Source organism: Oryzias latipes, chromosome 4 (genome assembly GCF_053564925.1).
Source record: "Oryzias latipes strain Hd-rR chromosome 4, Olatipes_Hd-rR_3.1".
Lineage (NCBI taxonomy): Eukaryota > Metazoa > Chordata > Actinopteri > Beloniformes > Adrianichthyidae > Oryzias > Oryzias latipes.
In genome coordinates this window covers 5,560,689-5,578,654 of record NC_136240.1, presented here as the reverse complement: position 1 = coordinate 5,578,654, position 17,966 = coordinate 5,560,689, and the positions used below count along the sequence as shown (strand labels likewise).

Below are 17,966 nucleotides of genomic sequence, written 5' to 3'. Positions count from 1 at the left end.
CAAGCTGGCTAATCGTTCAGATTTAAATTTTTCTTATGCCTCCACTAACAGAGAAAATACAAAACCTCATCTTGATTTGCCGAGTGGGTGACTTGTGTTGTGGTCTGCAGACTTAGTTGTGGGTGGTTATCGAGTCAAGAGGCTCAGTGAGTGATTGGAGCTGGCTGCACCTCTATGCATTCATGATGGGGTGGGCTCTGGTGAGTACGCAGAGTGAAGAAGTGGCTGTGTGATGATGGGAAAGTTTGACCATTGTGAGAATATAGGGATCATTGGATGTACTGATTGTCCAAAAAAAAAAAAATCCCCCCTTTTCTGTCCCAGGACGGATGCCCTTCGCAACTTTTCACAAATCTGCATCCAACCTCACCTCTGTACATTAATCGCTTCTTTCATCTCAGTTTCTTCATTATATCTTTAATCTTTTTTTTCATCCCAAAACGAGGCTTTCCTCCTCCCCCCCCCTCCACTCCACTGTTACTCTGAAAACTGGAAAATCAGGACAGTTCAGCAGTGGAGGGGTTAAGATGGAGGCAGCCTTGTGATTGGCTGGCGGCCGGCGGTCTGATCCATCCTACAGAGAGAAGTAACCAGGCAACCTCAGTGAGGGAGAGGAAAGAAGAGGGGCCGGAGGACTGGGGAGTAAAAGTGAAAAGGAGGTGCTGAAAGGAGCGGGGTTCTAGTTTGGGAAGGAGTGTGTGAAGATGGAGGGTCGCCTGGAGACGCTCTCCCCGGGATGGGAGACGGGATTACTCTGTGTGGATGTCTGAGGAAAGCAGAGGAGCTGCGCTACAAGACGGGATTCTTAAACCTTTTTCTCGAAATGGGAACTAAGTCTGACCAGTTTCTCTGCAGCGCAAAGGTGAGTGGAAATGTGCGCAACAGCCGGCAGCGTCTGCGCAGACGGTGGGAGCATGCGGCGGACTTTGGCGCCACAGTTTCAGCCTGTGGATTCTGTCCTCTGCATGAATGATCTGCTGCTGGTGCTGCGTCAGGATGTGACCCCCCCCCCCCTCCACCTCACTAGGAGCAGTGGTCGGGGGCAGTTATGTGGGGGGGTGTTTGTTTTGTTCGGCGGGAGGACAGGAGGGGTTTGCCGCATTTGAGTGTGGAGGGACGCGGCGCCCCTCCCTGAGAGGACTGTTTAACCCTTTTCTGGCAGAGCGGAACCCTCCTGACTTATTGTTAGGGGCCTCGGACCCCAGCGGAAGAGGCATCCATCACCAGGGGCCACAGAGGCCCCCCGTCTGTGACTAAACACATTTGACACTTTCCTTCTGGTTTGTGTTGTTCTATGACCCAATAAAGTTCCTAAAAAGCTGAACGCATTGCCGCGTCCTGCATGCGTGATCTGCGGGCTCTCTGCAGCTCCTCAGTCAGTGGGAGTGAAGTGGAGTGGACCGTGGAACCACGGAGGTTGATGGAGCGTGGATCTGCAGTCAGTGGGATGCAGCAGCCTCTCCGTTACTAGATGGAGAGGGCAGCCCTGGAGCTCTGAGGGCCCCAACCAAGGAAGGACCGGCACCTTCCTCCTTGCAGTTTCTGAACTCCTGTTGTTTCTCTGATGGCTGCTGTTTTCAGAAGAGAACTTGTTTGTTCTTTTAGCTATGGTGTCATTTCAAGTTAATCCAATTTCAGATTGAATCCTTTTTGCAACTTTTCTACAGTTTTGCTGAACAGACTGGTGCCTTCATGGACCAGCTCACTTTAAGTTGTACTAGAAACCTACAGACTATTGCTCAGGAATTCAAAGGAAACACTGTTGGAGGCTCTCTTTCTGACTCTCTCACCTTCATTTCTCATGTCTGTCTGGTGCCTCTATGGTAGAGGCCTGAAACGTAGTTTACCCAGGGGGCACTGCAGGCAGGGGTCTGTGTGAAGCTGGGCCACATGGGAGATAAAAAAAAAACATCTGTATTAACAGTTTGAATTATTTCTTCTGAACATGAAGTGTCCTGAGAGCACTGATTTGGATTATTGCCTCTGAACGTGGCTTCTCTTGCCTCCAGACTTGGCAGCACTTCTCACATATCTGAGCCACATTTGGTTTGACAGAGGAAACAGCTGAGCTCCTCAATATGATCATGGCAGGTCTAGATCTACACTTGGATTACTGAAGCTCAAGGTGAAGAAGAAGTTTTTGCATAAATATGTTCTCCCAAAAAGGAACACGGTCGGCTTCATCCTTTGGGAAACTCAAAATAGCTGGGAGAAAATCCTCCCAAAAATTGTCCAGGCTTGTCTACTTCTGTACTCTCCCTCCTGAGATTGGCTTGGAGGTCCAAGCTGTATTGCAGCTCTATGAGCTCCATTTGAAGCACAGGAGGGGCATCTTGCACGTTAAAGGTGAGGGGTTCTGGGATGGCGAATGCTAAAAAGGTTGACAGCTGTCTCGCGGTTCATTACACTCTGGGCTGTTGTGGTAAGCAAGGAATACATGAAACTGCAGAAATCTTTAATTCCGAAAGGGTAATTGAAGTTTATTCTGGCATTGAGAGCTTGTTTTGTGTACTTGTTAGATGAGTGTGTTTACACTTAAAAATAAAACTCTCAGTTTTCCCTGAGGACAGTCCGGTCCCGCTTAGATTGGTCCAGCCGATTCAGCTCATTGGCTTTTGGTGCTATGAACAAAGCATTAAATGTGGTTGGAGAACACAGAAAGCCCACAACCCAACGCTGCTGCATTGGTGGGAATTGGGGATTCTACTAGCCGAAAACTATCAGTCCTTTTGAGGGATGGCTGACAGCAATCTGGTTGAGTGGACCTCTGATTGGGGGAGAGAGGTCCACTGCCCTCGTGGGCCGCATTTTATTATACTTCGAGCCACAAAAAGAAGTGCTGTGGGCCATAACTGGGCAGCTGTGGACGATCAACAACTTGAATGTAGTGTGACTGTGACACAAACTCTGACAGAGAATAAAGAACAAAGAAAACAACCAAGGACCAAACTGAAGGGCTCAATCCTTATCCTCCAATATTTGTAAATTATGGTAGAAAATAAGTATTTGGTCAATAACAAAAGGTTATCTCAATACTTTGTTACATACCTTTGTTGGCAATGACAGCATTCAAACCTTTTCTCTAAGTCTTCTAAATGTTTTCACAAACTGTCGTTGGTATTCTGGCAAGATTTATTCTTAACTACATTTATCTGCAGTGCTGCAGCGATTCATTTTAACAACGATTAATTTGTGGTCACTGATCTGATTCAGAATCAATATTTGTTCATTTTGATCGATTGTCTGACCTAAATGGATCCAGAACGTGTTTGTCCAAACTTCAGACAGAAATTCCTGCTACTGAACAGTGAAGTTTTCCAGATTCTTGGATTTCTTCCAGATCATCAAATGTAAATGAAATCTGTGTCCAAACAAACAAGTAAACTAGAATGAATGTCAAATCCATTCACATGTTAGTTTCCTAAAGTTCACCACTGTTGTTTTTCCACATCCAAAGAATCCCTGGTGTTTTCCAATATCTATTATAATCTATTTATTTCATTTTGATTTTTTTTAAATGCTATATTTGATTTGACTTAATTAACAACTTGCATCAGACATATCAATCTTGTTGTATCAATCAGTTTATCGATTAATTGTTACACCCCTATTATACATTTATTCCTATTAAAAAGATTTATGTTGACGTAATTCGTTATAGTATTGGAAAAAACAAAAATCTACTTTGACCCCTGTGGCTGGCTTAATACTTTTTTGCCCCACTGTCTGTCCAAACTCAACTTAATCTTTTAATGCATTAGAACCTTTTTGTGTTGATATCTAAGATCTTTGGAAGTGGGACATTGTTGTGATTTATAAACGTTTGGTTGGTTCTGTAAATGTAGAAGCAAACGCATGAAAGAACTTCACCATATCTGCCATTTAAAGCTTAAAGACATAATGATGAGAGGCGGTTTGAAGTGGACCTTTTCAGACTTTGATGATTAACTCCCGCTCTGAACATCAGATCATCCTGTAACTCTGCTTTTTGTTGGTTTAAATCAGACAAAACTTCAGCTATTCTCAATTCAGAAACTTTCACCGTACCCCAAAAAACAAATTAGCACTGCATTTCCAAATCTTTTGTTTTCATTAAATTGCACATATTTAAACTGTAGTAGTGGCTTATGTAGCTGTGACATTTGTTGCTATGGATACTAGCCAACACTTCCATCAACTGACAACAAGTTACCAGCTCAGTGCAGTGTTGCTGTGTCTTTAAATGACCTGAAACATCAAGCAGGCGTCAGACGTGAGGTTAAACTCGCGCTGAAAGGAAACACACTCATTAATTTCTGCCTCTGTTTGACTCCAGACCTCCTGTTCAAGCCAACTTACTTGAATTGAAAAAGAAAAAAAATGAAATCCTGTAAAACATTTGCCTCAGGGATTTTGAGTAGTTTATACTTGAGTGTGACAATATTTTCCACTTAAAGACATTTGATTTTTTTTACACAGGACTCAAATCATCTCATTTTAGAGGAAGGTGATCATCTGTTGAGCTGAATGTTTTGCAGGCTCACCTCACGATTCCCCCAGAACTTCTCCATTTAAGCGTTTCATGCTGCTTTGCTGTCAAAAGCAGAAATTTAGAACTTTTTACAAGGAAAAGGAGGTTTTCTTGGACAAATGAGGACTTGAACTGTTCTCTAAGCAGACTCCAAGATGCAAGTATTGTATTTTTTTTAAAGATCCCTTTGTTTTACAGGTAAGCAGGAGCAACTCAATGTGAGTTGGCTGCTCTGTCATCAATTGTTTTTTGTTTTTCTTTGTATTTGTGGGACATTTTCTCTGATATCTTTGACGTGGAGTCTTCAGAGTTTACGGGGCCAAGTGCTCTTTGTTTATTTATTTACTCAATAAAAAGTTTGGAAAGTGTCTTCTCATGACCACATTTCTAGCCTTTCAGTTGCATCCCGTTCTCTGCCATCATCACAGCAGTCATGACTGAACAGGCCAACTGGAGCCCAGAACTGGACTGAGCGGCGCCTGCTCCATCCAGAGGTGCAGATCAAGCTGCCAGCTAATCTGCCTCTGCAGTTTGTAATCTATAATCTTTTTAAAAGACTCAATCTGCTCGCACTGGGATTAGCATCTGTCAACACAGGAAAACACTTTAACTGCACTTCTGTGTTTGACAGGGATAGATGTGTGTGTGAGTCCTGTTCAGCTCTGTTTCCAAAGACAATTTCCCAGAAATAGATGGAGACTGAAACAGTGAAAGTAGATAAGTGGAGCAACCCCAAGTGTGGGCTGGTAAATGCTCAGTCAGTCTGAGCATAATCCTAAATGTGTTAAGATTTTAAGACTGCCGCAGATATTTTGCGAGTTAAAGATGGATTGCAGTGAATGCAAATATTCTGTTTTCATCTTTCAGTTTGCTTTTTGCGTCAAGCCCTTTATCTATTCTCAACATCCCTGTCATTACTGTCCTCTGTGTTTTTCCTCAGTCTCCCCCTTTTCCGGCTGGTTCTCTCTCCGCCTCTCCCTCCACCTCCGTCTGCCTGTAGCTTGGCTGCAGGGATGCTCCTGCATCAAAAAAAGACGCCGGTTGGTTATAGAATGCAGGCTTCTGAGCTCCTCTTCTCCCTCTTGGCTATCAATTATATTATAGAAGTAAGCCACATTGTCTTGATCATGCCCCCCCCCCCCCCCCCTTCCAATGCTGCATTCAGGGACCCTGTCTTCTTCCTGAGAGGGCCGCTTTGGGGTTTCCACCTGGTTAAGGAGTTTTCTCAGCAAACAACAATGCTTGAGAGGAGGCATTTCAGGGAGTGAAGGGGAGCGTGCACACCAGCACGGAGGCATGTGCCACCTCTGAGTCACAGCACATTAACACTTTAACTAATTCAACGCCTCAAATTCTAATTTCCTCAGAAGTCAAGATCCCTGACCACCCCCCTCCCTTAGCCGCTCACACATACAGCAGGGATGTTCTGTGGCCCATGTCATGCCTCAGCAAGCCCCAGCAGTATTACATGCTCCTTGTGACATTTTCCATGTTGGAGAGAGAGCCACAAACAAAGCATCACCAATGACATTTTAATTTGTGTTCTTTGCCTCCGTCCAGAAAAGATGCAGAGATTCTTTAGCACAAAATAACTAAAGAACACAAAATCAGATGAATGCATGTGAAAGGAAGTCATTTCTGAGATGTGGTATAGGTTGACAGCAGCTCTCCCTGGAGGAACAGCTAGGTCTTCTAAGCTAGCTGTGAAACACAACCACAGGTTGGAGAAGACATGGAAATGGAAATATGTTTGCATCTAAGAAACACCGCTTTGTATTTCCTCCCTCGGGGTTTTTCTGCAGCTGTTTGTCTCAGTTTTGACCTTGCAATGATTCTCCTCTTCGTCTCACTCATCCTGAGTTCAGCCACGGCTCAGTGTGTGTCTTCGTCAGTGATGCTTTTCAGTGTGTGTGGTAAAAGCATATGAGGAGCAGTTTAGGTATAGTGATGGAATCTGGACAAGCCTACCCAGTTCAGAGACATTTAGTGGGATTCCTTTGGAATTCTGGACAAACAGCTTGGTTTGTGGGAAGCGGGATGGTCAGGAAGGTGCGGGTTTAGTGTCCATCACACACGGACACATGCACATTGCATCTGCCCCTGCTTTTCACACATTTCCACATGGGGGGGGCTCCAACTCAACTCAACTCTTTGATGATCACAGAGTTTATGTGGCTTCATGAGTCATGAAATTTGTTCAGCCCATAAACCAAGCTGAGATTCAATTAAGATGGAAACATAAAAATGATCAAAGTGGGATTTACTTCTTCATGCAAAGAGGAGAAGTGAGTAATAAGCAGAGCCGCTCAGAGCTGTGGAGCTCATCCTCACTTTATCCTCTGTCACATCCTCACTCATAACACACACACACACGCACACACATGTACACAGTCACACCAACATGTGACACATTTTATGTAGTTTAGCTGCAACAACCAGAGCAGAGGTGTGTTTGAGGGGGCGGGGGTTACTAATTGAGAAGTAGAGTTCGTTTCGGTACACAGATGTTGTTCACCTTTCAGCACATCCCTTCAGGGGTCGCCACAGCCAATCAACTTCCACTGATCCGCACAGGTGGTTAGCCAGAGATTTCCCCCGGATGCCCTTCCAGACACAACCCTAGTTTTTTTTATTTGGGCTGGGGACCGGCACAGGCAGACCCAGACTTGGGGCCCTGTGGCTACATAGTTAGGCATTAACGTGAAGGACCCACACTGGATGAAGCTCATCACGCCCCTGGGAATTGAACTCTGGTTTCCCATGTACCAGTCCTGCACTTGACTGCCTGAGCTTCAGTAAAAATGATCCGTGTAACGAGAAGAACGGCTGTGAACGTTAGGAAAGTTTCATCAGGTTTTGAAGCTTGAGCAACACGGTTCATGTGATCATGCATGTGCTTGTGCACAGTTATTTAAAATGGTGTTGCTGCCTGCACCCTCTGCCCTCCACGTTTGCTGTGTTCCCCTGCTCTGACATGTTGCAGGAGTAGCAGAGTGAGTCCTGGGTGAACTATTGGAAACAAGAAGGAATTGTTTTAAGAGACAATTACATTTTTATTTTTAAAAAAGAGCAGACAGGTATTTCTGGGCAGGGCAGTACCTTGCGGTCCCGGGGTTGTTGAGGCCCTTATCCCAGCTACTGGGGGGGAAGGCAGGACACACCAGGGGCAGTTCACCACAAGGCTGCTCAGAGACTATCAACTTATGATGCATGTTTTTGGACTGTGGGAGGAGATTCTGGAGAAAACCCATCCATGAACGAGGAGAACATGCAAAACCCACACAGAAAGCACCGAGTCAGGATTTGAGCCTTGTTCAGAGGTGACTAAACTTTTATAAATCCACATCAGACCAGGTTATCCTCAGAGGCATGCCTCCATCATGCGCCCAACTGCTCTCAATCTCTCTTGAGTGAAGTAGCTGCACTTTGAGCAACATCTGTCTGATGACTGGCTTATGTTTTAATCTGTAATCTGTTCTAATAATTTACAGTGTGTACTGTAAATGTATATTTCCTAATTTCCAACTGAATGATGTTTAAAATGACATTACTATTCCCTTTTACAGCTGGATGATGCCTTACCTTCACACTAGAAGGACCACATGTCTCTGCAGGCTGTTACATTGAAAGGCTTGTAAGATTCAGGTTTTTGGTTGCTTTCGAGAACAGAACAACGGAGAAGATCCTCTTTGTGCTTTGTGATTGTATTGCATTGAACCACTAAATTGAGGTTTCAAATGAGGAATAAACCATTGTTTTTCCTCTGTAAAACTATGGTCACATAACCCTCTGGTGACCTAAATGCAAGTTTTCCAGCAAATTCAGCAGAAGGCCGTGCATTTTTTGACATCGGGGAGTGGTCGCCCGGGGCACAATATAAGGTTGCACTGTGGTAGTCTAGTGACAAGAAGGGGGCAGCTGCTGGATAATTGACTGATAGGAGGATCTCCAAGGTCTCCAAAATTGTTTGATGCCCGACCGTTTTCAGACTGCCACCCCCCTGCACCCGTGCTGCTGTCCTGCTGCCACGGCCGCGGGTCCAAATGGGGAGACGGCATTGATGCCACACAAAAACTCATCGTGGTGTTGAGAGCACCACAGCGACTCCGAAACCAGCATCAACACTTTGCCTCCCTAATGAAGTGGCCCTCTTTCTCTTTTTAAATGTTGTTTACAAGCAGCCGTGGAAGAGGATTTGACCCACAGATTCATGAATACACATTACAAAATGCACATCAAATGAAGCAGTCCTGACCTAATTGCTGGGAATTTACAGCTCAGATCAGCCCAGAGCCAGTTAGTATGGTTTTCTGCTGCAGAGATTTACTGTAAGTAAGCATGTATTTAACAGACAAGCTTTTACAGGAAATGAAAATGCAACAGTAATATTTATTCATGAGAGCCAAAAGGAGCTTAATGCTGTATTAAGTCATTTTGACTACTGGGAGGAGGGAGAAGATTCCTAACAATGACGAGGATTGATACGGTATCAGCACATGGAGTGCTTAGCGGTAAGCCTGTGGCAGTCACAAAAGACCTGCTTCAGCAAAAAGAGAGCAGCACGGGGACTTTCTTTCCTCTTGGACAACACAAGTCCAGTGTTTTCTAACCTTAGGAGAAGAAAATGTCTTGGACTACTCTGATTGACATCTATACTCTTTATAATTTTATGCATCACCTTGACAGACAACTTTCTTTAAACCTTTGAGTAAAATCTAAACCCATTCTAAGCATATTTATCATCGTTTGTCTCAGCAATCATAAATGAAAGGAAGACAGAGTAATTCGTGGTCCTGCCTGCCCATCCACACAGGTTGCTACTGGATCTTTTCAGTTTGTAATACTGCAAAAAATGGACTTTATGGCTAAAAAAGTGAGCACAGAATGCAGAAGTTACATTGACTCCATTGCATCTCTGGTCCATCCCCCCTGGAGTAGTGGTTTGTCCTGTCAGCCACTTGTGTTTGTCCCGCTCTCTTCGCTCATCCAAGACTTAAATGATCAAACGCTGTGCCCTCTCCTTTCTAACTGAGTCCTTAAAAAACACATGTTCTCTGTCATATATGATGTTGTGTTTTTGAACCTCCATTGTAGCTTTTGTCGTCCCTGGTGGTGTTATCTGCAGTGTTAGCTTGTGTTATTGCTTTAGCCTGTCACTATAAATAGGAAATTACGTCTTGTAACCTTTTATTTTGAAAGTACAACGTAAGATTGTATTTTGAAACCCACACCTGTTTCCGTTTCCCCGGCTTTTTACATCAACAAAGTGGAGACAGAACTCCTGGGTAAAGCTTGCGTTGCGGTGAGACGGACATGGAACACAGTCATGAGGGAAGGGATGAACACATTTTAAATGATTAATGAGTCATTTAAAAATCATTCATTTTAAAAACGGAACAGTGTAAATCAGCCTTTACAGGCTCACTGGGTTGTTTACAATCGTTCCTGCAGGCAATCCTTTGCCTATTTTCACTTACAGCCACCCATAAGGGTAGTTGTGACTGTGACTTAAAGTCCCACTTAAAACATCCCCAATGGTGTTTTAACTAGGATTATTAAAACAGTTTTTAACCAAAATCCCACAACCTAAATGTCTTGAAGCCAATGTTTTCCTGAAGCCTCTGGTTCCAAAATCTCCTCTACATGGGCGTGGCCATTGGTGCTGATCTGAGTAGCTCCGCCCTCGTTCCCCCCCTTTCTGCAAGCTCCATCTGGCACCAGTGAAGAGCTTGACAGAGGGGGGGGGGCACAAACGACACCGACTGACAGTCTCTTTTCTCCAAAGTTTCTCTTTGGCGATGAAAAAATGGTGAAAAGTGACGTTTCTGGTTCCAAATCGACACTTTTTGGACAATGTGTAGAATGATAAACAAATGTGTGAACCAGAACCTGCTGTTTAATGAAATGACACACCAGAAGGAACTTTGATAAGAACATGAAAAATGCTTTGAATTACATTAGAATTTAGGCTACATTGCAGCAAACGGCACTGGCTGTGGCTCAGGACTGATTTGATGCTGGCACATGCAGATTGTTGAATTAAAATGCACAGCAAATTGTTTTGTCCACGGACCCATAGGAAGGGTTGAGTTTAGGATTACGGGTTACGGTTAAGCTGTCAATGGTACAGATGGGATCTGAGGTCCAGCGGTGCACAGGTCTGGCAGCAGCACGATTTCCATGGCGCAATATAGTACCCGTCTGAACCCAATCACCAACAGTACCCGACCCGGCTGCTGTTGGGCAAAGCAGGGTACAGCCTGGACAGTCTGTCACAGGGTTGATGGAGCTGGAGAGATCTCGATCACTATGCAGACCCCCGGGAGGAGAGCTGGTGGCCAGAGTGAGACCTGCTACGGGATAGGCAACCAGCCCTCTCGGACCTCCAGAACTTTATATTTTTCTTATTTTCTTATTCTTTTTCTATTTTTTTATTTTTACCCTCCCTGGTTAATGTGCGACAGCAAGCCTCCAAACTCTGCCAGAGAGAGAACACAAATGCTGAGAACCCATTTGAGACTTTAAGTTTTTATTTGAAATACCTGCGGCCAACAGCAAAATCCAGCCTGGGATGCACTTAAAATAGGTGCAGGAATGCAGAAATGCCCCATCTTCTCTTCTCCCCCACCTGAGCTTATGCACACTGCACCCAGGGGTAGTTGCTCTAGACGGGGCAAATCAGGGAGCTGGTGTAATGCACAAAAAAATGCCACAAGTACATGTAACAAACTAGAAAAACATGATTTTCATCGGAGGGGGACTTTAAGTGCCACTCAAACATGATCCATCGCAGTATGTCTCTGGAAAGAATCGCAGTTTTACTAGTTCATGGTACCCAAAGTGATTCTGAAACTGTTTCCCATGCAGGCAGTTCATTATGATTTGATTCTGTTGGATTTTTTTAGGTTTGTAATTTACATTTAAGGTTTGAGCGAGGTGTTGAGTTTCTGTTGTGAGAGTTTCAGTAAAAGGAATTTCAAAATATCAAAAGTAAATGAGTGATAAAGCCCCCCGGCTAAAGTCCTCTGGAGCTGGAGTTCAGTTGGCATGTCACAAAGCAGCATGAACATTTTTATAGTTTGTTTTTTGAATATGATAGCATTCATTTAGGCTTCCTCCAAACAGCTAAGCAAGGATCCAGATGGATGGAGTGGTTCAGGCATTAAGCTGAAGGGGTTGAAACTTTGTTATTACAGCTATACTTCAAAAATTCCAAGAAACGGAAAAGTCCTGGTCGATAAAACAAGAACTAAAATGCTGGTTTTAGAATCCAGGCTGACAGCTTTGCTTCAGGATTTGTCCTGATGTGAAATCAGAACGTTTGAATACATTTTGATGTCTGTCAAGTTTTCTGTTGAAACTGTCAGTCTCTAAAGTCACAATGCTTGTTGCAGTAATCAGTGTATCAATCATGTGTGTCATCTGGAAGTTCCTTTCTTTTCCTTCCCTTCCTGTGCCTTGTTAGGATATTAGTTCAGAATGTGACGCTTCAGGAGATTCTTGACTTTCCTTCTGTCTGTTCACCCAGCTGGTTCCCAGTCTCATTACACCTCTGCGCTTTTGGACATTTCCAATTTAACATCTCTTGTCTTGAATTAGTTTCTGATTTGTTTTTTCACCAATCTTTAAAAACAAAAAGAATAATTCCAGGCGGTGGTTTTGTACTGCAGGAAAATGGCATCCTCCTTTTCTTTACCATGGAACAAATGCACCGTCAATTTACTGAATAAGATGACCCGGAAGCCTGAACCATCTGACGCAAAGCGGAGTCCATTCATTTCTGATAATGCACACCTCGCCGGGCATATCCCACTTATATGGTCATTTCCAAAACGGCTACAGAACCTGCACTGAATTTGTGGTGCAGCGGCAAAGCAAAGTGGTTTAAGTTAAACATCATAAGGTAAATAAAGCATCATTTCAAAGGAAAAGTTCTCTTAGTTCTGGGTTTTGTCTTGTCACAACAAGAAACTTGTTCCCAAGTCTAAATAATTACACGCATGAGCCAAAGTTGCAAATTTTAAGAAATAAAGAATGTTGCTTCAATAATTTGTTACAACCAGTGTCCTTTCTTTATGCCTTCCAGTGATTTTTTTAGGAATATTTTAGCAAGCAGGGGGGATTGTTTGGTGGGAAAGAGCTTGATCTCTTACTCAGCTTTTATTGTTTTAATTTATACATTCTTTATTTTTTAATACCTACTTCCATTTGGTCATGAACAGGTCGACTTTTATGTGTTTCTCTGCTCGTTATTCAGGAAAAAGTTGAGTGCTTTCAGTTTCATAGTCGTAGGTTGCATTTTTGTTTGTCATTGTCATGTTTAATGTAATTCAATTCAATTCCATTTTATTTATAAAGCCCAATATTTAGTCATCTCAATGAGTGTTTAGGTTTTTAGTATTTCCTCATGTTTCAGTTTCAGATTTCCTTTCAATATTTTCAAATCAAATCAAATCAAACTTTTTTTTTAAAAAAAAGCGCTTTACATGCGTGCAGCTCCAAGAACCTAACAATCAAAAGCAGACAACAAAATTGCCCCACCCACTCCCAACCCCTCCATTCCAACATGCCCCCCATGACCCCACACACAATCCATACAGGCACGAAAACAGGGTTGTAGTATAAAAGGGACGTATGGCTGGACTCTACCGTAAGGAAACAATATATCAGGAATGTCTTATACCAGGAGCAGCTGAGCTGCAGAACTTCCCACTGTGCCCCCCTCTCCCCCCACACCAGATAGCAACAGGGTCCCCTCCACAGCCGTGAGGCTGCAATGTTAAGCTGTGTTCACACCGAACGCGATCCGTGCGACAAATTTGCATCGACCTCCCCTCTTTCTGCTTACTGCCTGTCCAAAAATGTGTTGTGAAGCTTGACGCCCCAGCAGCGTGTGGGAGGAGCTAACAGCTAATGTTATTAGCCTGATCGATACGGAGCGGTGTCTGTGTTTATCTCATTTACAATGCATGGAAGAGAATGATGATGCTGAGAGATCAGGTTTATTTCATATGAGGAGCTCTACAGAAACATCAGTAATCACGACTCCATGTCTGGGTTCATGAGATCATTCAGAGACTCTCCCAGTTCGGTGAGCTTCACTCCCAGTGCTGTGCCTGAAAGACGGCCACTTGCACGGTCACTCTGTCTCTCTCTGACTGAGTTTAAAACTTGCTGACCCGCATTTACCCGAGAGTGCAAAAATAAAAGCAAAAATAAAATCAGGGGACCTTTTTTATTAGCTCGCCTCCCAGTAGCCGGCATAGCGAGCGTAATCGCTCCAGCCCTATGGGCCCTGCGACAGACTGTCTAAGGTTCACCTGCCTTTGCCCAACAGTAGGCGGGACGGGCTCCAGAAACCCAGCTGCCTGAAAAGGATTCAGCGGTTTAAGAAAATGAATGAACGTTTTGGGGGAGAACTATTAGATGGATCCACCATATTGGATGTGTATTTTACCCGCTGAGCAAAACACGGAAAATATCACACACCCAAAGTTGAGTCCCTGATTGGTTGACGCTGCAGCGACCAAAGTTTAAATATTTGTACTCTGGCCGCGTGGCCCATATTTTTACATAAATAACCAGATAAGATTATCTAAATGATAGGTAAAGGAGGTGGGTCTGGAGCCCCACCATGTGTTTTCATCCTCACCTTAGGAACAACTAAAAGGCCAACGTCAAATGTTTTGGAATGGAGGATTCATTTCATTGATAAGGTAATTTGGGTTCCCATCCACAAACACCCACCTTCACTGGTAAACAATACTTTACCTTAATTATAATAGTGCATTTCATAGCTCCCTGATCCATGACCCCCTCTCTGTATTAGCTGTGCGGCCTCTTAGGGATTCCTTGCATTAAAATAGACCCTTACAGTCTGTCTGCAGCAGTTTTAGTGATAAGAAATACACAAAAGAAAAGAAAAAAACCACACATTTTCTTAGAGAGTTTTAGTTAAAACATCTGTTTGATGACTAGCTGTCCAGCAAGGAGGAAAAACTAAAAATAAGAATCACTTTAGAGGAACTTTTTATTATTTTTTCCTAACAAATAAGAATAATATTACGAAGTTCAGGAGATGAACTGTCAGGTTGTCCTCCATGCTGATTTAAGACTCCACCCACTGATCATAACATCAACACATCACGGGCCAAAGCTGTGATCCTGATTGGTTGACGCGACGTGTCTTCTTTGCCAAAAACTTTCCATATTTGAACTTGCACCACTGTAACACCTGAAATGTGCTGAGGCCAGAGCTGCGCCGCGCCCAATGCTCAAAATCCGCCACAGGACATGAACGCAGCTCAAAGAAGCAGAGCCACTATCGGAGTGTGAATGCGTGGGTGAATGGGACTGTGACTGTAAGGGACCTTGGGTCTTCAATGAAGGTAGAAAAACACTAAACAAGTGATGTGTTCAGGGGTCGCTGTGGCGAGACGCCAAAAGAAAAACAACGCATTTACTACTTTAAAATGAAAGAAAGTCTAACGATCTGATCTACAAAATATAGACTCACTTTCCCAGTTCTCCAAACCGGTGTTTTTCAACCAGTGTGCCATGTGAGATGGTCAGGTGTGCTGTGGGAAATTGCCCTCATTAACTGATCTAAAAACATTTACCATCTCCAGGATATCAGCTCTGTGTTCATCCAAGCAGGCCCTGATAAAACACTGAGTAGTTAGGAAGATCATAAAATACTTTTTTCTTTGTGTTTATTTGATTCTATTAAAGAAATTTTGATAAGAATGACGGTACAGCGATTTAGCTGCACCTACAGCTGTTTTAGGAAAAGTCCCGCCCCTTCAACTGTCTCCACAAATCATTCTTGGAGGCTTAATCACACGTCATCAGTCTGACCAATCAGAAGTGGTTAAAGTCTTCACTTCCTTGTTCTGATTCTGCTCATAAAGTCTCTCATTCCTACAAAAATACCAGCTAAGCTCGTCTTTAGCGGTGTAGCTTTCCACAGAATCCGGTATCAGACCGTGGAAGAAGAGAACAAAACAATGAAGCTCAGGGACGCTAGTCTATCTGCATTCTGCGGCTGTTGGCACTACATCTCCCATGATGCATTGGGTTAAAGTGACAGCGTCTCAGCGCACAATGAGTCTTCCTTTGACGTCTTGAAACCACAAAAAACACACATCAAACAGTTTTTAAATCTTCTAACTTAACTTTTATTACATCTTTTCGAGAAAACAGCTGCAACTTCCAGCTTTTTCTGCCATAATTATCACAAAAATGTGAGATTGCAGAGGGACTGAAGATCAATACAGACTATGAGTTTATCCTTTTTTTTTTTTTTTTGGATGCTGGTGTGCCACGCGATTTTTGTCAAGGTTAAAGTGTGCCGTGGCTAAAAAAAGTTTGAAAAACACTGGTTTAAGCAACTGAAAACTTACCTTTTTCATCCTTCAGTCAGCATCAGCACATACTATTTAAACTGCTGTTTTAACTGTTAACCTTATTTGTGCTATAGTGGAGTTATTGTTGTGTTTTTATGATTTGACCTATCTTTTTTACTGGTAGGCGACCTTGAGCGTCCAGAAAGGCGCCATTTAATTAAAATTTAGTATCATTATTATAATGTTTGATGTCAGATTTGGGGATTGCCACAGGTCACTTGGCAATGCTGACTTTTTAATTTTAATCAAAGTTCCCAGCTCACTTCAGGTGCTTATTAGAGTATGTACTTTTCTTCTAAATGTTTTTACTCAGCCGAAGACTGTAAAACCTTTTTCAGCCACTGTTGCAAAGCCACTGCTGCAGAAGAACGTGGTGCAGGTATCTGAGTGATATGTCATGTCAGGTGAGCTGTAAGAAGATTTGTCAAATATAGGCGTGTCAGTTCAGAAGATAAAGTACTCTAATTTGAAGATGATTTTGCTGAAAGAAGCAGGGGAGGAATTGGGTAAGTGAGACCAAAATACTGAGCAACTGGAAGGGAAAAATAAAGCTAAGTGAGGTGAGAAATAGCTCCAATTGCCTCAGTGAGTTCCTCTGTACTGATATCTCTTGACCTTACCTAACCCAGCCCTGACTTGCACTCTACAATCTAGTGTGTGAAGGCATGCATGTGTGTGTTCACTCCCATGTTGCTGATGGTGTTGGATGGGATTTAGAGTTTGTGATGAGTCCACTGGCTCATCTATGGAGACTCCTTGGTTTGCCACTGAAAACAGACTCACACATTGGCCTTTGACAAAAATTCTTGAGTGAGTTCTTCCTGCAATTCTCTGATGCTGCCTTGAACTGGAAATCTCTTTAGAGAACAATTTAATGACCTCCTGTCTCATAGCAGAGGTCAGAGGGATGAATGAACATGTTAGCTGAAGGGAGGGCTGTCTGTCAGGTAGCTTACTCTGGAGTAAACTCCCTTACAAGAGTGGTTTGACCCCTACAGTTTATTTTCTAACCTGAAAGAGAGATATTCATCACATCCCTGCCTTCACAGGCTCAAATGCCGTAATAGTAATTAATAAAAGAGAAGGTGTGTAGGGTTGGGCAATATAGAAATGTTATATCCCAATACAGTTTTTTTTTCACATCAGGCGATAACGTTATATAATCATGATATGAACCAAATAACTATAATTGAATGTAGAATAAAATAGAACAGAAGAGAGCCAAACCGAACAGATTAGACTTTGTTGCTATTGTGAAATGTTACATGCACTACAAAATTCCAGAAAGTGTCATACAGTCGCATTTTTAGAAAGTAAACAATACAAAGAATATTATAAACTTTCTACTATCTGTTATAATCCTTTTTCCACTTCTGTCTTTTCTCAGCTTGCAAAGCAAACTTTTTATCTGGATCACGATTTAATCTTTATACCGTACTTTCTTTTTTTGATATTCTAGTTCTCCTTCGCCCTTACATTGACAGTTTCTCTTTATCCATAGTTTCTTTTAATAAAAAATGTTAAATATTTTTGATTGCATGCTAGATATCTACATAAATGTGGAGATAAACATGAATGTTCACCAAAAGAAACAGCTATTCTCTTCTTTTACCATTAGAAGAAAATCATATTATTATGGCATTAAGCAGTTGTTTTTGGATCCATCATCTTTGTCAGACAAAAGTTGATGGAGTTGACAAAGTTGCACAATTCCCTTGTAACAGAAAGAAATTCTGCAGTAAGCAAACCAGTTTTTTGGCTTTTGTCTGTCTCCATAATCTCCAAAACACACTAGAATTGATTCCACTTTGGTTTAACCCTTGTGCCATCCAAGGCACTTTACCATTGGGAGTTGGGTCATCTAGACCCACTAGACAGTGCTATGAACCTTTTTTCTTCAATGATTTGTGATCTTCACTGGTGTCCATGGATTACATGAAATCTTTCCACCTTTATCCACCTTTGTCATGGTAGGGAGAACACGTCAATGTAAGGATTGGGTCATCTGGACCCCATAGGATAGCAAAGGGTTAACTCAAAATTTTTTACAC

At 42.8% G+C, this 17,966-nt stretch overlaps 1 protein-coding gene across 16 annotated transcripts in view; it reads left to right on the top strand.

Annotated features, from left to right (window-relative positions):
* Window positions 1-581: 581 nt before the first annotated feature.
* dab1a (DAB adaptor protein 1a) overlaps window positions 582-17,966 on the top strand; it is a 93,808-nt gene continuing 76,423 nt past the window's right edge. For all 16 annotated transcript variants that reach the window (XM_078945623.1, XM_023954000.2, XM_078945619.1 and 13 more), the window contains exon 1: window positions 582-862. The gene's annotated coding sequence lies outside the window, so the exon portion shown is untranslated. The remainder of the gene's footprint in view (window positions 863-17,966) is intronic.